The following is a 24,452-nucleotide window of genomic DNA, read 5'->3' on the forward strand; positions in this document are numbered from 1 at the left end:
GGCATAGCCTTCCTTCTACTCCACCAATCCAAGTCATTCAAGTTACAACTCATTTTACACCTACAACTAGTAACTTTCCCAGATTAGTTTTGCCCATAAAAATGCAACCACATCTACTATTTCTTAACTTTCTTTGCATTATCCATAAAATCAATAAAACTCCTAGCTCATAGTAGATAATGACCCTTATGAAAAGCACATTGATTTTTTTTCTTCTCGTATTGTTGTCTTATTTTTTCAATAGGTTGGAAGCAACAGGTTTTAAAAAATGAAGGTCTTATAAAAAAGTTTTTCTTGTTCTTTGGGGTCTGAGAATTTCTACAAAAACATTTTGTTTTTAAAAATTCTACTAGCCTGTCAATTATCATCTTAAAAAAATAAAACCCCATACATTTGTATTATAAAACAAAACTGTCTTTGTGGTAATACAGCATAGTTATAAAGTATTTATCTAAGTTTCCATAGAAAAACTGAGTTTCATAAGTCAATATTTCTCAAACTAGCATGCTTTTTTCCCAAAGAGGTCTGTGCACTACTCTAGTTTGAGGAAAAATATGCAAACAATAGTCATGTAAACTATGTGTAAAGATCATTTTACCTGGAGCTAAAAATCTGTTAAATTTGTCAATTAGACACTTTTTATTCCTCAGAGCTTTAAAAATCACCAGGCAGAGCAGGAAGTCTAGGTCTCAGTTGGGAAAAGTATTTTGATAGGAAAGTGAAGGAAGAGAAATGAGTGTTCTGGCAACCGGATATATGTCATGAATAAAGCTCAGAGAGGAAGACCCAGAAGGAGACAGAGAAGATGGATGGGGAGACTGATAAATGATGTACCTGAGTATCATGAAGGAGAGAGAATAGACAAAGAGACAATATGAGATTAGAGGAGGGAAGGTGCCGGAGGCAGAGATGCATTACCTTTCGCTCAGTTTTAAATTTCACTCTCATGTTATAATAATCATATACTTAGACCAAGCTGTAAACACCCCATATATCTACTTTTATCTAGTGCAATTTTCTTTTTCTAACTATATAAAATTTTGCCAGTGCTTAGTGTGTATAAAACTGCTAGAAAATCTTTAACTTTATACTGTACTAAATACATTCCCTAGTAAATGCTAAGAAAATATTGTCCATTTTTGTGAAATATGAGCATCAATTTAATAGCAGCACATCCTTTTGAAAGAAGACTGTATTTTAGAGTATTTGCGCGTTTATGAGCATTGGAAGAGGTGGGGGGGGAAGTTAAAAGGGGATTCAAATAATCTTAGAAGTTCTTTTCATACTCAGAAATAATGATAAATGATTAAAAATAGCATTGAGATTTTCAAATTAGGTGAGAAAAGTCAGGCCTCAGGTTGTCATTTCAAATTACATGTTGTACTTACTGTTTTTCTTAAATCCTTAGAAAAGATCTTTCTGATTTGGCACCACTGAGAATTCATGAGGATATTTGACTTTGATTCTGAAAGGAAGTACAGATTTTCTGGCATGTTCTTTCTCCAATCCTGCATTTAAATCTTATAATTGACATGTGTGCCAGCCCTTTTCCTTTTGGCTCTGAGATCCATGCCTTGTTTTTACCTTGCTCTGCTCACAGGTCACAGAGCTGAAACCAGAAAATGACATTGTCTAGGTTTTCTTTGCCCACAAAGTTTCAAGTTAGTTTTGGCTAATAAGGGGCACTGATGGGAGACCAGAGGGCAACAGGAAAGAGGGGTGTAGTTGCTTCTTGCCGTATGACAATCATGCCTAAATCCTCAAGTGTCCGCTTATCACTTTTTTCCCTCTGGGTGGCGCTGGCTCCCGAACTCTGGGACTACCAAATCCTTTCCCTCTCCCCAGCCCTAGGTTTGATAAGGGCTGCCTGCAAGTGTCGACTCTGAGTTGCCTCATCTTCCTCCTTACTCCTCTGTAATTAGTTCCTTGTGTTAAATCCCCTCTGCTGAAACCGCTAACATGGATTCTGTTTTTCTGACTGGAGATTGACAGATAAAATATAGTTTAGCTGAATATACAAGCTTTGCAAGTTATATCGCTGTTTTAAACCTATGATGTGAGTTATTACTGCTTTACATATCATCCCCATGAAACTATTATTTTTTCTCACACATATTCCATTAAGATTTAAACTAAAATGAACACATAACATTCCATCACACTACCCTTGGATAAAAAAATTCTTTTGACTTGTGAATTGTTTTTATCTACCTCAGTGTGCACACCATTGCTTATTTAAATAACACACCCTCTTCCACAGAATATCAAGGATGGCAGGGAGACTAATTTGCTTTTAATATACCCTTATGTCTAGAATCATGCTTGCCTACATTATGGCTGACATGCACATTTAAAAAACAGATGAAGTGTAGAATTAAATGTGATGGAAATGTTGAAGTAATTCTGCCTTAAGATTCTGTATATGTGACCGTATCAAAGTCTTAAAATTCCTGATTTTCAAGCCTGCGATTTCCAACCATACTGTACTGCACAGCTGTGACATACGTCAAGTAACCATTGCTACTTATAATCGTTAAGTATTAAAGGTTTGCAAATAAATTATTTTTAATACATTAGAACATTTCAGTGTTATTTTTACAACAATATCTCAATCACTGGCATTTCACTAAAATTTTTCTTTTCAATGAGAGCTAAGCAGGCAACTTTGAATAAGGGCTGCAGGCAAGTTTGCATCAGGAGCAGTCTAGTAAGCTCACCTTCCAATAGTTATTTACGTTCCTGTGAACAGCTGTTTGCCTGTGAAGTCATGCAAATAAACATCAGACATTTGTATCTCTTCATCTCACACAACACCATCCCTTGCTTTAAAAGTTATAGTTGCCCATCTTCCTTCTGGTTCTTGAACATGGCAAGCTTATGTCTTCCACAGAGAAAGCTTTGACTCAGTCCCTGCACTTCCCTCTGCCTGTGTGTCTTTGCAAGACTGGTTCTTTCTCCCAGCATAGGGCTCAGCTCTCTGTCTCAAAGAAACTCCTTGACTAAATGATCTGGATGATCTCACACACCACATGCTGGTCACTCTCTTTCGAGATTTTGTTTATTTGTTTTCCACAGTATAGATCACTGAAATCATTTTCCAGAATTTTTTTATCTTCTTAATTATTTTCTGACTTTTGGATATAAATCCCATGAGCAGAAGGACCTTGTGTGTCTTGTTCACTGCTGTAAGGCTATCTCCTCAAACAGAACTTGACATATAGTAGGCACTAAAAGACTGTTGAGTAAATCTGACCTATGACTTAGCATCTTATAAACATAGATACAGACCAATTCTATGTGTTAGGACAGGTTTCTTAATCACTTGGCATAGGTAATTTTAAAACTAAACTTTCTTAATCATCTGCCATAGCTAATTTAAAAGCTAAACTATTGTCTGTCATGTTATACAGATAAAAACATTGAGATTCAGAAAATTTATCATGGTAGCCAAATATTACCCAAAGAGTGGTGAGTTCAGGATTAGGATAAAGATCTCCATACAACTACTTTCATGTTTCCACCTATTATATAATATCTTCCTTAAGTATCAGACAATGTTAATTAACATTAGATAATAAATAATAATCAGAGGCATTAAAGCATCACAACATAGGCATATAATATATAAACATATGATTCACATCTATTATATGCTATTCCTACTAAATATTTAGTTAAACATAATATAGTTTCAATGTCAAAAACTGAGAAAGGTTCTCATCCAAAATGAAAACATGCCCATCTGTCACTGAAGAATCATTCCAAAAACGTACAGCCAAGGCATTTTTTTCTTTGCATATATTTCCCTGTATCAAGGAGAGATTTTCAAAATGGTGACTTTGTTCATTCTTTCCAAAGTAGCTTCCAAATCACCTAAATATGCTTATAGGCTGTCTTTGAATTCTGATTGTGGGGAAAGAAGGAAGGTCTTGAATCTCACATTTTTGTTTTTCTCTTAATTGTTTTGTCTTAAGTCAAGGTATTGAAGTAGACAGGAGGTAGAGGGATAGTTATTTAATGGCAAAAGGGTAGTATGTGTAAATGAGGGGGAAAAATGGGGATTGCATTTTAGAGACTGATTTTAATTGGAAATTCACTGCCTTTTCACATTTCTCAACTACCTTTTCTACCTCAATAGTCATTGTGGAACATAGATATACTATATAATAAATTAAAAGAAGGAGAAATTGAGAAAAAATGTAGGGGCTAATCAGACATCATAGAATTAGGGAGACTGTGTAAGATAAATAATCACAATTCAAGGACCCAAAGAGAATTACTGCTCTTTTTGATTTGGAGCATCAGCTGTACAGTTACTAAACTTTGTGACCACAAGATCTATTCAAACAAAAGTTAGCTACTTATATATATGCCCTAATGTCATAAGCAGCTCCTTCTAGACCCTGTGAGTTGTGTACACATCTTTCCTCCACTCCTCTCACTCTCAAAAATCCAACCCCTACTAAACAGATCTTTAATTTTTCTCATTCTCTCCATCACCTCTGCCACCACCTTTGCCCATGTTGCCACCATCTCTCACCTGAACTTCTGGGCACATTTTCTGGTTCTTACATTTCCAAACTTACTTCTCTCCAATTCTTTTTCATTTTTTTTTTCCAGCCAGAGTGACTTTTTCTATATAAATCAGTTTATATGACTCCCTTATTTAAAACCCCTCAATAACATCTCACTGCCACTAGATGGTCGTGTGGACCTAGGTTATCAGATCTACCACTCTAACCTCAGCTAGTCCTCCATGGCACCTGGCTTGCCAGGCTCCAGCATTCTTTCATTTTCGTGAGTTTTCCATGTTTTTGTCTGCTTAGGGTCTTTGTTATTCCTCTCAGTCTTGAGCTGGCTAACAATATCAGGTTTTAGATTAAACATTATTTTATGATTGAAACTTTCCCTGACTCCTACCCTATTCTGAATTATTCTTCTTATTCTTCTCTTTTATAGAGATATTTTTATATTCCTCCAAAAAATATAACAAAACTTTTAATTATGCATGCATTTATTTGGTAGGTTTTCAGTGTCAGGATTATTTTCCATGTTTTTTTTTTTTTAATTATTTTGATGTGGACCATTTTTTTTTTTTAACATCTTTATTGGAGCATAATTGCTTTACAATGGTATGTTAGTTTCTGCTTTATAACAAAGTGAATCAGCTATACATATACATATGTCTCCATATCTCCTCCCTCTTGCATCTCCCTCCCACCCTCCCTATCCCACCCCTCTAGGTGGTCACAAAGCACCAAGCTGATCTCCCTGTGCTATGCTGCTTCCCACTAGCTATCTATTTTACATTTGGTTGTGTATATATGTCCATGCCACTCTCTCACTTCATGATGTGGACCATTTTTAAAGTGTTTATTGAGTTTGTTATAATATTGCTTCTGTTTTATATTTTGGTTTTATGGCCACGAGGCATGTGGGATCTGAGCTCCCCTACCAGGGATCAAACCCACCCCCACTGCATTGGAAGGTGAAGTCTTAACTACTGCCAGGGAAGTCCCTATTTTCTGTCTTTTATACACAACACAGAGCACACTGTTTAGCTGTTAATGAGTTCTCAATAGCGTATAGTGATTCAAGTTTTGGAATCAACTATTACAGAGATACAGTGGTAAAAATCCACCAGTCATTCATTCAAACAACCAACAAACATTTATTCAGCATTTATCTATACCAGAAATTCACGCGAGCATTTATAATACAAAGCTTTAAAATAACGACTCAAATTACACTTCCTCATTAGATATTTTGACATGCGGCTTTAGGAGGGGACCTCTTTAAAAAATAAATAAAAACAAACAAAATATGTGGTTTTGACATGAACATCATCAAGTATGTGACTATTTCTATACCTTCTATTTTGATAGTTTAGACATCCAGCCTTTGGTCATTGAGGAAGTGCAGCTCAGAACTTGAGTTAATCAAAAGTGGATTAGGGCTTCCCTGGTGGCGCAGTGGTTGAGAGTCTGCCTGCCGGTGCGGGGGGCGCGGGTTCGAGCCCTGGTCTGGGAGGATCCCACATGCCGCGGAGCGACTAGGCCCGTGAGCCACAGTTGCTGAGCCTGCGCGTCTGGAGCCTGTGCTTCGCGGCAGGAGAGGCCGCGATAGTGAGAGCCCCGTGCACCGTGATGAGGAGTGGCCCCCACTTGCCGCAACTAGAGAGGGCCCTCGCACAGAGACGAAGACCCACCACAGCTATAAATAAATAAATAAATGAAATTTAAAAAAAAAAAAAAAAAAAAAAGCAAGAGCCTTAAATTTAAAAAAAAAAAAAAAAAGTGGATTAACTTTCATAAAAATGTCCCACATGCTACCTCATTGAACTTAGTATCAGAGATGAGGAACATTGTCAAACTTTTACTCTACAGAAAGGCCAGATGCAAAATTTACAGTAATTATATTAGTAACATATTTGTTATTTAAGACACTCCTGCTATTACCTATAAGTAAAAATAGTTAAAGCTAAATAGCATACTTCTGAAAATACTAATGATCACTTGCTGAGAACTTTGATTCAATCCCTCTTTTTGTCTTACATACATGAAATATATTGATGTGCATATATTGCAAAAGAGATTTAGATATATACTGATTTGCAAAGTAGATTACCAGTGTGACTATATTGCTATGCCATTTCAAAATATGAACAATTACTATAAGCATAACAACTATGATAATATATGGGAGAAAAAAATCACTCACTTAGAAAGTGTGCTTATAGCTCTCACAAGAGATAAATAGAGTAAAAAATGAATGAATTAACTAGAAGATTCTTGCTTAGATATACAGGCTTTGAATACAGTAGGTTGATGACTCTGAAAGGCAAAGTTAACTTCTAATTGTACAACAAAATAAGGAAAGATAAGAAAGAGTTAATTTTAATGACCCAAATGGATCTCTACGTATAATTGACTCTGTATCAAATTCTGTAAATGGACAAAATTATATTTGGGGATTGTAACATGGGTATTCTGTATAATTCTAATTTAGTGTAAAAAATAAATAGGATCAGCCTTAAAAAGGAAGGAAATTCTGACAAAGGCTACAGTATGGGTGAACCTTGAGAACATTATGCTATGTGAAATAAGCCAGTCACAGAAGAAAAAATATTATATAATTCCATCTATATGAGGAGCTTAGAGCAGTCAAATTCATAGAGACAGAAAGTAGAATAGAAGCTGCTAGGGGCTGAGGGGAGGAGGAATGGTTACAGAGTTTCAGACTGGGATGATGAAAATGTTCTAGAGATAGAGTGGTGATGGTTATACAACAATGAATGTACTTAAAGCCACTGAACTGTACACTTTAAAATTATTAAAATTATAAACTTTATGTTATATATACTTTAACACAATAAAAATTTAAATAAATAAATAAGCAGGAGTTAGAGTTTCAATGAAGCTTTCATTTCAAACACACTTCTACTGCTTCTACTTCACACTGCTACTCCCTAACGGAAAAGTTAAAACAAATAGAAATCTTTAGTTTGTCAGTTTAAATCAAATGACAGTGCTGACTTTTTCTTCAATGTTTTTTCTTTATATTTTTTTCAAAAGCAATTTTAAAAACAGAGTCAGGAAGTTCCTGTGTTCTTCAAAACAACTATGATTCCTGAAGAAAAAAAAATTAAAAAGCTAAAGAGCATTTGGATCACAAACCATTGTATTATGCAATTAAAATAATGTGATTACTGATATAACCAATGGGTTTTGTTTTTTGCTATTCTTCCAATTTACTTTTCAAATTAGAAATATTTTTACTTAATGATAGTTATAAGAACATAAGCATTTTTTCCTTAGAAATAACTCTGCAATTCTTTTTTTCTCTATTTTTTTTAATTGAAGTATAGTTGATTTACAATGTTATGCTAATGAAGGAGTCATCCTTAAAACATATTTCTTCTCTTGAAAAAAAACCAAAAAGCTAAACTTTTTGTGTAAACATTATCATATTATTTTTAGCTATAAGATGTGTAAAATACATTAGCATTCTGTTACTTAGTAAAATTCTTAAGTTTGTGTCTCCTTCAATTTAGAAAACTTTTGGTTCATTTCACACAATGCCTAACTATGCTGAAACCAAGATCAAGTCTCTAATGACATACCAAGGGAAGATGGAGAATACAAAATTTCACTTTGCTGCCTATAGTATATAAAGCCCAAGATTACAAAAGAGTAATTGTATATTTCTTACTTCCCCCAAACTCAAAAATTCCTGAGGGTATGGGCCATATCTATTATTGTAGACCATTGTAAACCCGCCATCTAATAAAATATCTAGCACATAGTTAATCTTCACTAAATATCTGTCTCACAAATAAACACTTTTAATAGTAGCATTCTAGAATTACCTGATTATATGTAAAGATATTCAATATTAGTCATCAATGAAACACAGTCCTTCAACAAAATCTTAGAAATGTGTTCTCGTTCCAATACAAATACTTTCAACATACCCAGATGATCTAAGGGAAGAAGAGCCAGCAAGTGTCATATTTTAATCACACAGTATCTCAGAAGGAAAGCTGAAAGACATTGACAGCAGGGAGGTGATGAGTGAAAATATACTGCACCTTCCTCAAAGGCAGGGGCATGCATCTTTTGTTCATAATTGTATGTACATCCTCAACACCAAGCCAGTGTTGAGCTTAGAGTTGACATTAAAAAATCGACTTGCATTAAAGGATGACATGTGTTGTACGGTTATTATCAAATTCTAATTGACACCGAGGAGTAGTAATGGAAAGAATACTATGGACTGTGTTCTCAGAGACCCCACTCAAATCCTAACTCTTAATATTATACTAGTGAGAAACCCAGTCTCAGTTTCCTCTACCATAAAATTCAAAAGTATTGATAGTTCAGATCCCCTGGTATTTGGGGGGGGGGGTGTTAAAGATAATGTATGTAAAGCATCTAGTAGACAGTCTGGCACCTAGATTGTACCTAATGCACAACAGCTATTATAATTATGTGTGTTTCCCTTTGGATCCATGGGTATGTGTACATATGAATGTCTAATTCATATAGATGCAAAAATGTGGTGAAATATTCAAATGAATTGCATTTCCAATTTAAATAGATAATCTCAGCATAAGTGCTGCCAGGGTTTGCCTTCTGCAGCTGCTCTGTTTAAATAATTCAGCTAATCATCAGGTAAAAACACATACTCTGCATTAACTTTAAAGAAGTGCACGACAGTGAGCATCTTAATGACTAAGCTAACATTTTACTGTTTCATTTTCTTGAGCTGTTTATTCATTTTGATCAAATATTACAGCCAACCATGGTGGAAATTTCTCACAGAGGCTAATGTATTCAATAAACAACTATGCTGCATATTAAAAAGCTCACTAAGGATGTACACATGACAAGGTAGCAAAATACTCAGCTGCAACTACAAGGATGACATAATTTTCATTAAAATAGTTGAATTCGTAGAGTGGCATTCGAAAACTTGATGGATATAGGCTACAAGTAAGAAAAAAATATTTTTTATCGTTTGAATTATTAGTTGAGTAGCATTTAATCAGGTGCATTATGTGAGAAAAATAAAATCATAACAAATAAATAGCATTTACAACCTAGATGTTAAGCTCTTACTGTAAGCTGCAAAAGTCAAGATTTACTTCAAATTTTAAGATAAACTTAGAATTATTATGCTTTGCATCAAATAAATCCATTAAAATTTTTTTATATTTAATGATAAATTCTTACTATTAATTACTATTTTAACATTAGCAATTTTATCAACAACTTTCCTCCAGTTGATAAGGTAGCATGATAGTACCATAGACCATAGCAACATAATAATATGAAAATATGCTTCCATGATATTGCATTGACGGGCTCTTAGATCTCATTACTTTATGTTAATCCACAAAGGGTGTAGTTAATTGGAAGGAATTCTAGAACACATTATTAGCTCACCTCTCTTATTGCAAAGTTACCCTTACTCTCTATTTACTAAGTTCAAAAATTCTGTTGCTTCTATCTTTTCCTGCTTTGTTAGAAAAAAAAAAGTTATTTCCTGTTATGTTTTAAGATGCCCATCATAAGTGAATGTCCTAATGGATCCTGTTGAATGCAATAATCTTGTTCAAGCTAAATGGATGTTTCAGAAGTACATAGTAAAATGTGTTAGGTCTCTCTATGTCATTGTTTTATAATGTTAGGTTAAGTATCTTTCTAATTCATGCTGGCGATGTTGATTCCTTAGATTTCACTCAGTCTTTTAAGTTGCTAAATGTTCTGAAGATAACGCCCACAACACCTCTCTCTGACATTTCCTTTTTTCTACAGCACTAAAATCAGATTTCTTTTGTATCTACCTGCTTAATTGTCCTTTGCAACCTTATAAGAAGACACCTGTATACTAAACACAGAATCTGTCTTATAAATCCATTCATATATTTATGTTTTACATAGATCATAAGCCCTAGGGAAGAGAGTCTTTTCTTTGGTCTATTTAGTTCTCCGATATATCTCTACTCCTAGAACTTTGTAAATTCACAATGAAGATGTATTATATTAAATGAGGAAAAACATCATCTACTCTTCTCTAGTAAGACTGGTTTCTACCCCGACTGTTATTCAGATATTTAATTTAGTCTTTTTTCTCAATTCATAACTCATAAAAATAAATTAACATGGCTTGAATTTATATGTTTCACAACAGTTGTGTCTCTAAGATTGTTATTTTTTTTTTTTTAAATTTTTATTTATTATTTATTTATTATGTTTATTTTTGGCTGTGTTGGGTCTTCGTTTTTGTGTGAGGGCTTTCTCCAGTTGCGGCGAGTGGGGGCCACTCTTCATCGCGGTGCGCGGGCCTGTCACTATCGCGGCCTCTCTTGTTGCGGAGCAGAGGCTCCAGACGCTCAGGCTCAGTAGTTGTGGCTCACGGGCCCAGTTGCTCCGCGGCATGTGGGATCTTCCCAGACCAGGGCTCGAACCCGTGTCCCCTGCATTGGCAGGCAGATTCTCAACCACTGCGCCACCAGGGAAGCCCCTAAGATTGTTATTTTTAAAATCAGATAAAAGTTTGCAATCTTAGATATTTAGTGGGACTTGCACATGAATTTTAAGAGACCAGAAAGAAAGGAAAACAACAGAAAAAAATGCAGCATCACACACAGAAACATACACAGAGAAATCTTTTAAATAAAAAATTGATTTTATATTCCTAACCAATTATCAATTTTTGTTTTGTTGTTATTTAGCTTAGATAGGTCATATACTTATGACACTCTGCTCCTCATACCCTTAAATCAGTACTTCTCATATATGAGTGTGCATAAGAACTCCCTAGACAGTTCAAGTTGGATTCCTGGGTCCTATTCTCAGGACCCATCCTGACTGTGTAAGCCTAGGGTGGGACCTGAGAGGTTTTAACTATTATGCTTTGAAACCCGTCTAAGATAAATTTAGGCAAATAAAAACCCATCATCACTTTATCTACTACCTGATAAACTTATAAACCACCTCAAGAGTATTTATGAATAATGGAATTCAAAAAGGATTTAAGAGCAGGAAAAAAATGTGTGATATGCCACCTCAAACCAGTACTATAGGCACAAGCATGACTCATAATTAACCCATTATAAAGCATAACAATAAGTCTGAAGAATCATGCTCAAATGTGTTGAACCAAAGGCACATTTTGGAAATGGAGGGAGTGCCTTCCAGTACGTGAAGAGGTAGGTAAACAAATACATATGTTAGTATTTGAAATATTTCATTATAATTGTTACAATAAGATACATATGAAATTGTGATCATAAAATTGAAATTGGAAGATTTAATAAAGTTGACAATCTACTTTGAAATTATTGTTTCTAGAAATGCTGATTAAAGTAGACACCCAAAATTGGAAAAGCACTACAAAAAAATCGCTATTATTCATTTCTGAGCTCATTTAATAATATTTTAGAAAATTGTGCTTAATGGGGCACTTGAAGACATTACAAAATTATCCTACTACTTCTATCTTTTTTATTAATAGAAGAATGTTTTTACAATGCCCTGAAGTAGGAATTCTCTATAATTTCAGCGAATTTCAAAGAAATAACACTTGATTCATTGGATCCTTTGATGTTAATGAAAAGGAGAACATTAAATAATGCTTTGCAAGTGTTCATAATTCATTTAAATATAAATACAAGTTTTCAGCCATACAGGCACCAAAATTACATTATAAGGAATGTCTTTAAACTAATAAAAAATTCAGTTTATCATAACAGAATATGAGTGTTTTCAGAAATAGCATGAAAAGTACATTACACTTTTCAAACTGTAAAAAACATACAGGAACATTACTGAAAAATAAGAAGGAGACAATCAGGTAACTCTATTTCAAAACTGAATATTTTTGAATGATTAATGCATATTTGAGCAAAAAAAACCCCCCATACTCTTATAGCTCCTGAAAATAGCAAAGATGAAATAAATAAAGCATTATTGAGTCAGGAAAATGTGCATGTTGTCATAGAAATCCTATCACTCTGCTTAACAAGAAAATTAGTGTAAGTAAATTAGTTGACATCTTCCATGGTTTAGTTTCTTTAGTTCCTTGATTCAGACCCAGGCTTAGCACTTTTGAATAGCTCCTCAAGAATAAAGTGGCTTTATTAAAGATATATTTTGTTTGTTTAGATTTTCCCTTGGGAATAGGTGAGAACATACCTTAAAATTTAAGAGAAGGTGCAGATAAACCACTTCCAATCTTTGACAGAAATAAAAGAGTTCATGAATTTGGTCACACCGCATTGCACACATAGTCAGTGGATTGAGTGAATATAAGCTGGCCGGTGTGACTCATAGGATTTAGGACTGCCCTGATTGCCAAAAACTATATCCTTCCCTGACTTGCTTTAATATAAGAAAACCTATTCATTATAATTACTTCTTTGCAATAATGGAAACATGCTTATTTATTTTACAGTTTGCAAAGAACTTTCCAATAAGTTATTTAATTTTATCACCAGAAAACCCTGTGAGTTGGAAAAGGCAATTTCTGTTAATATTCTGATACTACCTGAGATTATACAGCATGTTCATAGAGTAAAGCAGAGGAGCTGGTTTTAGACCAGATCTTGTAATTAAAACACACCCCTGCGCGTGGGCGCGTGTGCACACACACACACACACACTTTTATACCAAGAGAGGAAACAAATTATTTCCAGAAGGCCTCTTTAAAGATGGACATTTCCTATGGGAAGTAACACACCTAGACATTGAATTAGAGATGAATGTATTTATAAGATTGAGCAACTGTTATCCTATATAAAAAAATTATATTTGGCTTCCATTTAGTGTTCAATTTCAATGTAGAATTTTATACTCTGAATACATAATCTTATTATATTAGGACAATTAAAAAAAATAGTAAAAGCATGTTCTGGAGAATTGGAAAGTACTTGAAATTATCTAGAGACCACAGTGGCACTGATAGAGTCTGAGTAGCCTGGAAGCAAGGTGAGGCCCCAGATGACCCAGACAGAGAAAAGTTGAGCCAAGAAATAAAATTTTTACTTGTCTAAAATTTCGTCCAAATTTGCCAAAAGTAGTAAAATTTTACATGGATATTAATGACTCTCTCACTTGGATTCAAAAATAAAATTCCGTGTTTAAATGTATCAAAATTAGACCTAATAAATTTTTGCTACATTTCTACAGTAGGCGTTTTTTCTCGTCATTATTGGAAGAGGTGCACTGATGTTATATAAGGAAAATTTTATTGCAGGCAAAATTTAGCAGCATATCTGGCAATTTATTAGCTTAATGGCATGATGTCTGTCATTTAGTCTGTCTGGGTCTCAATTTTCTCTTTTGTAAACTGGAGAGAGCAATACGCATCTCATAGCTTATTGGAAATCAAATAAAATATGGACACAAAAGTGCTTATATCCTATGTATAAAGTATTATTATGAGAAAAAATAGCATGTAGATATACTGTTTTCATGTCACCAATGAGGTCAACATAGGTGAGGATTATGGAAGGAGTGCTGGGGGTTATGTCATGATTTTTGGTTTATTTATTTATTTATTTTTAATATTTGTTCTCAGAATCATGCTGGCTGCTCGAAATTCCTCAAGAAGACAATGAACCTGAGGACATGGAGAGCTCTTCCTCCATACTCAATCTGTTTCTGAGCTCACATTATAAGAGCCTGTCTGAGATTTCTGAGACATGAAAATGAGGGTACCTAGAAAAGTAGTTCTAATGTGTAAGATGTTTGAATATTGACCTAAGATTGTTTGACTGAGTTCTTAATGCAATTGGCAAGTATGGTCTCAAATGAAACACGCAATCCATTTCTTCCTTCAGTAATTCTATGCAGTGAGGCATATATTATTTTCTTTATACAAATTTTAAATGGTTCAACTTTGTATTCCTCTGGTGCTTATGATAATAGACTTATAATTCAGTTTTTTATTCATCAAGTATAGATACCTCACTCTTATCACCACTCTTCCTCTGAACTATTTCTGCAATGATCATTATTTTTGTTGATCTGTTTATTATTTTTCAACTTTGAGAGGATATATATATTAATATGTATCTGTATATGATATATATATATATACATATATATCAGTTGTTCCATCAACTGTAATCATTACCTTTTTTTTCCTTCCCTCAATTTCACTTATATATACTGTCAGCTACATTTTTACTGCATTGTCACTCTCATTAATATTTACATTCTTTCTACAACCATAACAAAGCTGTGTGTTCTTCCTCCACATGTCGGCAAAAAAAAAGTTGAAAACCAAATCAATGAAGATAAATTACAGTATTAAAAATACATAAATTTTGTTTAATGTTAAGTCAGATGTGCTAGATGTATTCTTCTTTACTATTTCCATGTCGATTTTCCTGGTCCACTTAAAGGAAAATGTTTCTAGCCTTAGAGGCCAATGACTTCTTTTTATATAGTCAAATAATTGTTTAAAACTATGTCCCTTTTTTAATGTTAAGACCTCTAAATTTTTGTTTTTCTTTGAATTTTGAGTTGGCTTTTTTAGGTTTTTAGATTTTTATCAAAGATTCAAATTTTCCATGATGCATTTACTATCATTTGTTGAAGAAACATATTTTTATTCCTAATCCTTCAGTGTCCTCCCTGAGCCACATCTTTTTGTACCAGCTGTTTTGTAGGCTATGCTTGCCTTGTGTTAGATTCTTTGTTAGGTGGTGGAGATACAGGGGTAGGTTAAGAACACACATGTCCTGCCTTCACTGGACTTCTACTTCAGGGAAGGAAGGAATTTAACATATTAAGAAAAGCAACCTAGGGACTTCCCTGGTGGCGCAGTGGTTAAGAACCTGCCTGCCAATGCAGGAGACACCGGTTCGAGCCCTGGTCCGGGAAGATCCCACATGCCACGGAGAAACTAAGCCCGTGCGCCACAACTACTGAGCCTGCGTGCCACAACTACTGAACCCCATGAGCCTATAGCCTGTACTCCACAACAAGAGAAGCCACCACAATGAGAAGCCCGGGCACCGCAATGAAGAGTTGCCCCTGCTCGCCGCAACTAGAGGAAAGCCCACGCACAGCAATGAAGACTCAACACACTCAAAAATAAATAAATAATTTTTTTAAAAAAAGAAAGAAAGAAAAGCAACCAACCTAAATGTCCATCGACAGACAAATGGATAAAGAAGATCTGGTACATATATGGAATGGAATATTAGCCATAAAAAAGACCGAAATAATGCCATCTGCAGCAACATGGATGGACCTAGAGATTGTCATACTGAGTGAAGTAAGTCAGACAAAGACAAATATCATATGATATTGCTTATATGTGGAGTCTAAAAATAGGATACAAATGAACTTATTTACAAAACAGAAATTGAGTCACAGATGTAGAAAACAAACTTACAGTTACCAAGAGGGAAAGGTGGAAGAGGGATAAATTGGGAGATTGGGATCGACATATACACACTACTATATATAAAATAGATACCTAATAAGAACCTACTGCACAGCACAGGGAGCTCTACTCAATACTCTGTAATGACCTATATGGGAAAAAAATCTAAAAAAGAATGGATATATGTATATGTATAACTGATTCACTTTGCTGAACAGCAGAAACTAACACAACATTGTAAATCAACTGTATTCCAATAAAAATTAATTTAAAAAAAATAAAGAAAAGCATTTTAAGGAGGTGTACACCATGAAGACATTTTCCATCACATTAAAAGTATTTAATCATGATTTGGGCTCTAAGGCATTCTTCTCAAAGGTTGGAGAATTGAGAGTTAATATTTAACAACAGTGAAGAATGAAAATTGAGTGGATATAAAGAACTGCTTGTGGAAGTATTAGTCCTAAGAAATCAAAGCTATACAAGAAAAGGGACTCCTTAGAGGTATGCAGAAAACAGAGTGACAGTCACACTCCTGTAGTATGTTTACATATTAGGAGGCCTTCCTACAAAAACTACTTTTGCGGAAAGGAAACTATTTTTATCAATCTTTGTTTACCAAACAGTTTGTCTTAGTGTTTTACCTAATACTATTTACACATAGTTCACGGAATGGTGTTGGTTTTCAAAGTCTGAGAACTACTGGTTAATGACCAACAATAAGATAAATATAGAAATTGAGACTAAATACTAGCTTGAAACTTTTATGGAAGTTTGACTTTGCCACACAAATTTATTGTGCTTTATGAAAGTATTTGTCCATAAGGAACTAGAAATGAAATAAAGAAAAGCAATTAAAAGCATCCTTCTCCACAGACAGTTTAGGAAGCAGACCACTGCTGCTACATATAATCAAGAACATACTGAAATCGGATATAACTTAATCAAAAGTTTTGTGGGTTTAAAGCATTTTAATCAGAAATACATCAGGAAGACACCCATTGCATGGCTCAAATGTACATTTCATAAATGCAGGTTTGGAATGAAGTCACCTATATCTTAATGTTAACTATCTACTGGCTTTTTTGATTCAACTGCATGACAATGTCATCTATATATTAATATTAAGTATCTACCAGAATGTTTGCTTTCAACCACATGGCAGCCTGAGAAACCCAGAGACAGACCAAGAGCAAATACTTTAGAGTTTGAGAAAAGTATAACAACAATATTTAATATATTGTCAAACTCATAAAATAAAAAGAATGATCTACCATCCACACACATTAATTCGGAAGCTAAAAGGAAATGGAAAGCCAGAAGTTTAGTGAGTGAGCTGAAGTGAAAAAAAAAAAATTCACCTGAGTTCTTAGACACAGAAAAATACCCTAATAGCCGGATAATGTGAGTTACGTAACCCATCTGATTCCACTCATTGTTTTTGCTGCTAAGAAATAAAAAATAACTTTCCGGAAGTCCTTCCTCATTTAAAGTTGTTGATATACTTTTCTCCCCACCTCTTATCAATTCTCTTTTAAATTTTTATTCCACCTGAGGTTTTTTTGTTTTTGTTTTTGTCTCATTGTACTTTTGCTGTTAGCCTAAGCTATTTTGTCTCCTTTGTGAATCTAGGGAGCATAAAAACTTATTTCAATTATTTATTCCCTTTCTTGCTCAAGTGATACAGAAATTGCATGTTTTTAATTATTTCTTAATATAATGGCAACTATAGTGCTTGATGAAAACAATCTCAACCACCCATTTCTATATTACCCCAATTTACAACAAACAAGGTAGACCTGCTTTTGAGTAATGTGGGCTTGATTTCCATTTCTGTTAAATTTCCAATTTAGGCTTAATTAGTACGTGCTATTATAAATTTATTGGAATTAAGAATACTGAGTGTTGATTTTACTGAATTTAAAGTCCAACCGTCAGGCTGAAATGACTAGCATTTGTTTTCATAGTGATAGAAAGCATGTACCTTTCTCATCCTCAATATGATTCCAGAACAATGAGCACCAAATGTGATTTATTGAAAGTATGTTTTCTTTATTTGCTGTTAAAAACCCTTTCCAGTCTCACCACTGTACAGATCATACTAATCTTATTGTATTTAGTACATTCACCTTCTATATTATAATCCAGCCTGTTAAACTGTATTGAATGGCTTATGACTCTGAACATATAATTCTACCTTTTTTCTATAGTGTATTATCCACTAATTTGACTTTCAAAATTCTCAATCTTCTTATTTTTTGTTTGTCTGTTTTCAGTTCTCTCAAAGATGGCTGAAATATTACAAAAGAAAATACAAATAAATCTTCGCAGTCACATAGTATATTACACCTTAGCACGAAAAGGACTAGTAACCATTACTAACCATTACTATTTACTGCTATTCACAATAGTCCCAAATTGTTATTTACAGCAAAATCTTTGCTTACATTTCAACTCTTTTTATCTCGGCCTTGTGTATTGGTGTTGATTCATTTTTAAATTTATTTTGGCTTTAGTGTATTTTAGCTTTGCCTTCTATATTCACTATTCTTCAGGAGCTCTAATATTGTCTTCAACATTTTATCTCCCTGTATGTATTCCTTTTTTCTTCTTCAGCTTCCTGATGGGATACCAGAAGACTGACAGTCCTGAAGTTCTGACCCTGGAAACCTTTTTGCCCAACATAGAGAGGTCAGACCCCGCTTAGCAGAAGAACCATAGAAAACACGTGTGACTGGCGCACCAGCAATAACAAGTGCAAACTGCCTCCCAAGGCCTTGGCTGGAGTATGTTTGTGCAAGGCCAGTAAAATATCATGCCTTCCCAAGTGAATATGCTTATTTATTCTTCTCTTCCTTATTAAAATATTTTGAGCATTTTATTTTAACTCTATTAGAAAAAAGGACTAGTTGCTTTATATTTGCATGCAGTTCTTTCCACCTTTAATCAAATGGCCAGTAGATGTTCCTGATATATTTATTCCATTTTATAACATATCATTTATTGAGTGACTGCACTGTTTCAATTGGTTAGCACTTTGAAGTCTTTGTAATAAAAGTGCTTTAAAATTAATATGACTGTATTCTAAGTTATTCTGAATTGTGATTTTCTTTTCCATTCTTCCTTCATTAATCAAAAATATGTATTAAAAAATGTGAGAGAATTTTGTTAGAACTCATTCATGTGAATAGTCTAACATTCCCATATTTGAAATTGGATTATATATACCAAAAGTCTGAGAAATACTGATGTCATGCTTCCTTTTCTTCTCCTATCATACCACTTGAGCTCAGCATTACTTCACACTGTCTTTTTAAATAACATCACTCTTCAATCTTTCTTCCTTTCACCCTATAGAACAATACCAGGCAATTGGTAACATTTTCTAAAATTTTAACAGAATTCCCCACATCAGAAGAGCCACTGTTTTTTCTAAAAAGTATGATTCATTCACACTGGATCAAACCATGCATACATACCTGGTCTTAGGATCCCAGAGCAAATACAACCATGTTACCTCAATGACAACTCCAAGACATTTTTATTCCAAAGTCCAGGTTTGAAAAGTCATATCCACCTAAGTCATATATATAATATCAGAAAAGGACATAAAAATCTATGGCAAAATATCCAGAGAAATATAAAGTTTAGTCAGCTAGGACCACAGATTTGTTCTAATCTTTTCAACCTTCAAAATAAAGGCTCCTACAGGGTGTGAACTAAGAATGTCGCCTGCTATATCAGTCAACAAAGGATGTTGCAGCCATCAAGCCACCACATTACAGACACCCTGAAGGTAAGCCCTGAGGGAACTCAGGATGGAAACAAAGAATGCCTGCCGTCTAGCAGTCAACTGCTGCAGCCACCCCTGAGGGTGCACAATGAGGAGACTCCGGATGAGAAAACACAGGATACGCGCCCCAGATAGCTGAGGTGCATATCAAAGGAATGATTTCAATGAGCCCAGATTTTGCATCTTCCCATACATAAAAAAATGCTAATTTCATTAACTTGAGATGTCTGGTTTTCTTTAGACATCTTTCGATATTCTGACTACCTGGCCTCTGTTGCAAAAACTCCTATATATCCTGGTCCTCCCCGCCCCGGCTTTGGAACAGTTTCTCAGTTTCTCAGCATTATTTGAGATGCTGTGTCCCAGGCTTGAAGTCCTCAGAATGTCCGTTGAATAAAACACAACTCTCTACTTTTAGGTTGTGTATTTTTTCTCAGTTGACAAGGGGTTCTGGTTCACGATGGTAATTGGGACAGAGTAAAGGGAAAAAGTAGTTGATTAAATAGTTAATCCCACTAAGGGATTGTAAGTAAAGAAAAAGTATGAGAGACCTGTAAGTTAATGATCACTAATGAAAGCATGTTTGCTTAACCACAAAACCAAGCAGGCCTGCTTAGCAACAAAGCCATGCAACCGAAGCATGAAACACACCCCCAAATGATAAAAAATATGGTGGCATGAGACCCACATCCTGCCCAGTGAGCTCAGTATGTTAATGATTCCTAGGACACGCTCCTCCATGTGCACCAAAAACAAAAAAAATAAGGAAAAGGTGACATTATACTAAAACCTGAGATGATTTACCATTTTTAGCATATGTTACCACCCTTCTGCTAATTTAAATAGCACCATAATAGTCCTGGCTTGACCAGGTAGGGACAAGAAGACTCCCCCACCTGACGTGGAGAAGGAGCTGATGATGGTAGCCTGACGTCTACTTAAGAATAAGGAAGAAGGTGGTCTTTTCCCCCTTCCCACTTCTCCTTTGATTATAAAACTGTAGCTCACTACGTTCTCAGGGCGTGTCACCCTCTCACCTGTCTGCCTGTAAGCCTCACAAGCATCCTATTCTAATAAATCACTTCTTAACTATCATTTTGCCTCTCACTGAATTCTTTCCGTGCTGAGACATAAAGAACCGGAGCTCCTCAGAGCCCCCCGAGATGCATTTCTGTGGTTTCAGTGGCAACATAGGACAACATAGGAGGCTCCTGAATTCAGCTCCTTTAATGGACACATTGAATCTACAACAAATAAGGAAAAATTGCCTCTGAAAGAAATCCAGAAACTACCTGAGCAACTCCTATATGTGAGGTAAACAAGAAAATACCCACAATGAAATAGGTAGGAAAGGCTGAGATACACTCTCACCACAAACTTCACCCTGACACAGAAATATACAATTGACAGGAAACTCAAGCTCCCAGCTTCTCCCTGAGGAGAGAAGGGTTTGGACCCAACATTTACTACCCTAACTTTTAAGACTTCCATCTGAGGAATGAACACCTAGCTCTGAAAGCCACCAGGGCTTGTGTCCATGAAACCCATGTGTCTACAGAAAACAAAGAGCTTTTAATGGACTCACAAGAACGAGCTCTGGCTAGTAACTCAGGGCTCTGTACAAAGGGAGCAGATAGAAATGCATATCTCCTGGTCTTTCCTTGAAAGTGGCCTATTTGCAGACTCCAAAAGCTGCTACCTGAAGGTCAGGCTTCTAATTTAGCACACCTGTCAGGGTGATTGATCCTCCCCTGAGAATGGAGAGGTGGGTGGGCACTGTTTCCACATTCTCCCTCTGGCCTGCTTCAGGTTGCCAGTGTGTCCCTGGAAGGAGCTTGTGTACACATCTGGAGCCCCAGCTTTTGCAGCTGCCACCCAGCTGAGGGAAGGATAGTCTCTTCAATAAATGATGTTCATAAAACTGGATGGCTACATGCAAAAGAGTGAAATTGGACCCCTATCTTACACCCTAAACAAAAACCAAGTCAAAATAGATTAAAGACTTGAAAGTAAGACATGAAACCATAAAACTTCTAAATGAAAATGTAGGTGGTAAGCTACTTGACATTGCTCTTGGTGAGGATTTTTTTGGATTTGACACCAAAGGCAAAGACAACAAAAGCAAAAATAAACAAGTGGGACTTCATCCAAGTAAAAAGCTTCTGCACAGCAAAGGAAACCATAAACAAAAAGTCAATGTATAAAATGAGAGAAAATATTTGCACACTATATAGCTGATAAGAAGTTAATGTCTAAACTTTATAAAGAACTCAATAGCAAAAACAAAAAATTCTATTAAAAACTTAGCAGAAGAACTGAATAGACATTTTTCCAATGAAGACATATAAATGGCCAACAGGTACATGAAAAAAGTGCTCAACGCAACTATTCATGAGGGAAATGCAAATCAAAACCATAATGAGATATCATCTTGCACCTATTAGAACGGTTATAACCAAAAAATAAGAAAAAACAAGTGTTGACAAGGATATGGAGAAAAGGGAAGCCTTGTGCACTCTTGGTGGGAGTGCAAATTGGTACAGCCACTATGGAAAACAGTATGGAGGTTCCTCAAGAAATTAAAAATACCGTATAATCCAGCAATCCCACTTCTGGGTATATATCCAAAGAAAATGAAAACAGGATATCAAAAAGCTTTGCAATCCCATGTTTATTGCATCATTATTTCTAATAGTCAAAATATGCATAAATATTTATATAAATACATGCATTACACTAAATGAGACAAGCTAGATAGAGACAGAAAATGGCAAATACTGCATGGAGTCACTTACATGTGGAAACTAAAAAAATAAAATAGTCAAGTAGAAACAGAATAGAAAATTTGTTGCCAGGGGCTATGGGGTGGAAGAAATATGGAAAGTTTGGTAAAAGGGTACAAACTTCCAGCTATAAAAGGAGTAAGGTCTGAGGATTTAATATAAAACATGGTGACTACACAGTTGATAACACTGCACTGTATAGTTGAAATTTGCTAAGGGAGTAGGGCTTATGTGTTCTCATGAAAAAAAAAAAAAAAAAAGAAAGAAAAAAGAAGAAAGAAAAGAAAAAAAGAAAAAGAAAAAGAAAAATGTGTGAGGTGATAGATGTGTTAACTAAATGAGGGAATGTTTCACAATGTATATACATCAAATCACCATGATGCACACTTCTATATCTCAAAATTTCATGTCAATTATACTTCAATAAATGTTAAATAATTTTTTAAATATAAAGACTCATAGAAATTAGAGTGTAGGAATAAACCCTGAGGATAGGGATTTTTGTCTGTCTTTTGCCATCATATATCCAAGAGCTCAGAATAGAGCTTGATACCCAATAAGCAATTAATAAAATATCTCTTAAATTTAAAAATCTAAAGGAAAAATAGATTACACAAAGTAGAAAAGTTTATTTAGAACTCAGATTTCTATAATGAAACATTTTAAGAATTTTGTTTGGAAATGTATGAACTAAGACTTTTTTAACCACAAAGTTTTTAGTCTTGTTTTAATAAAGTCTCTCAGTTATGCAAACTATATGTATGTTTTTAATTACTCATACTTCCTGGATATACATTCAGCTGCAAAAGCTTAAAACCCACATGCTTTTAATAGTAAGTTAATTTAAAATTTCAAAAATGAGAAAACACAACTCTATCTGAAGTCTGTCATTAGGAAATAATCCAAAATATGGCAAAGTGCATGAGATTTATGCTTCATCCAGAAATACTAGATAAAATAAATGTTCATGGAATAAGTATTTAATCTCCAGAAATAAGATCAGTTTGGTTTTTTGTTTAATAATTTGGATCTGTTAGGCTATTTTTATGCTGATTTAATATGCTAAATAAAAAGATAGGACATGTATAAATATATACCTATATATAACTGTATATATATATATATATATATATAAATATATATACATATATTTATATATTTATATTTAGTTGATTTAATAGGCAAGACTTAGCTACACTATGTTACTTCCCTTGATGGAAATTGTCTTGCAGGCAATTTCAGACTACTTAATTTAAACACTGAAAATCTCATTTTGAATTTCAGCTTCAAGTGTGTCACAGATGCCTCAGGCACTCATTGGTGCAAAGCAGACTGAAATACTGTAATTGGAAACTATAAAGAAAACTCACATTTATCTTGAGTTATTTTTCTGCATAATGTAAAATATTTCTTATATAAAAAAATAATGCTTAAAGAAAAAGAGCGTAGGCTTACTGGATTTGCTGAATAAGGAAGGCCCGTGGGGAAATGTAGAGGAGCTAGTGTAGTTTTCAGGACCAGCCTAGACAAACTCAGAAGTACATAACAATTGCTTTTGCTACCCTAGATCTTTCCTAGTTATTAATACTACTAACTTTGATTTAGTAATCACCAGTGCCCAAATTTAAACACTTTCTTGGCGGTATCACGTGTTCCAGAATTTTTCTGACTACAAATTCTATCCTCCTAAATTTTCAGAAGACACTGTTAATTAAAAAATAACATTTTCAATAAATACACTGCTACAATTAATATTCTACTTTGCTTTTCTTACCCTCCCTCTCTTCCTTCCTCCTTCCTTCCTTCTTTCCTTTCTTCCTTTCTCCTTTTCTACCTCCCTCCCTCCCTGCTAAATACCAGATATATTCATAGTCAGGTAACTCATGAATCATTAATGTATAATAAATGCAAAACAGAAAACCTATAGTGTATAATGATAAGATAGTAAATAGTATAAGTTAATGCTGATTTA

General features: G+C 34.6%; 1 protein-coding gene across 3 annotated transcripts in view; it reads right to left on the reverse strand.

The window, feature by feature from the left end:
• Nucleotides 1-24,452, reverse strand: part of SGCZ (sarcoglycan zeta) — a 314,292-nt gene that overhangs the window by 200,167 nt on the left and 89,673 nt on the right. The window lies entirely within an intron of this gene.

This window comes from Balaenoptera acutorostrata, chromosome 21 (genome assembly GCF_949987535.1).
Source record: "Balaenoptera acutorostrata chromosome 21, mBalAcu1.1, whole genome shotgun sequence".
Lineage (NCBI taxonomy): Eukaryota > Metazoa > Chordata > Mammalia > Artiodactyla > Balaenopteridae > Balaenoptera > Balaenoptera acutorostrata.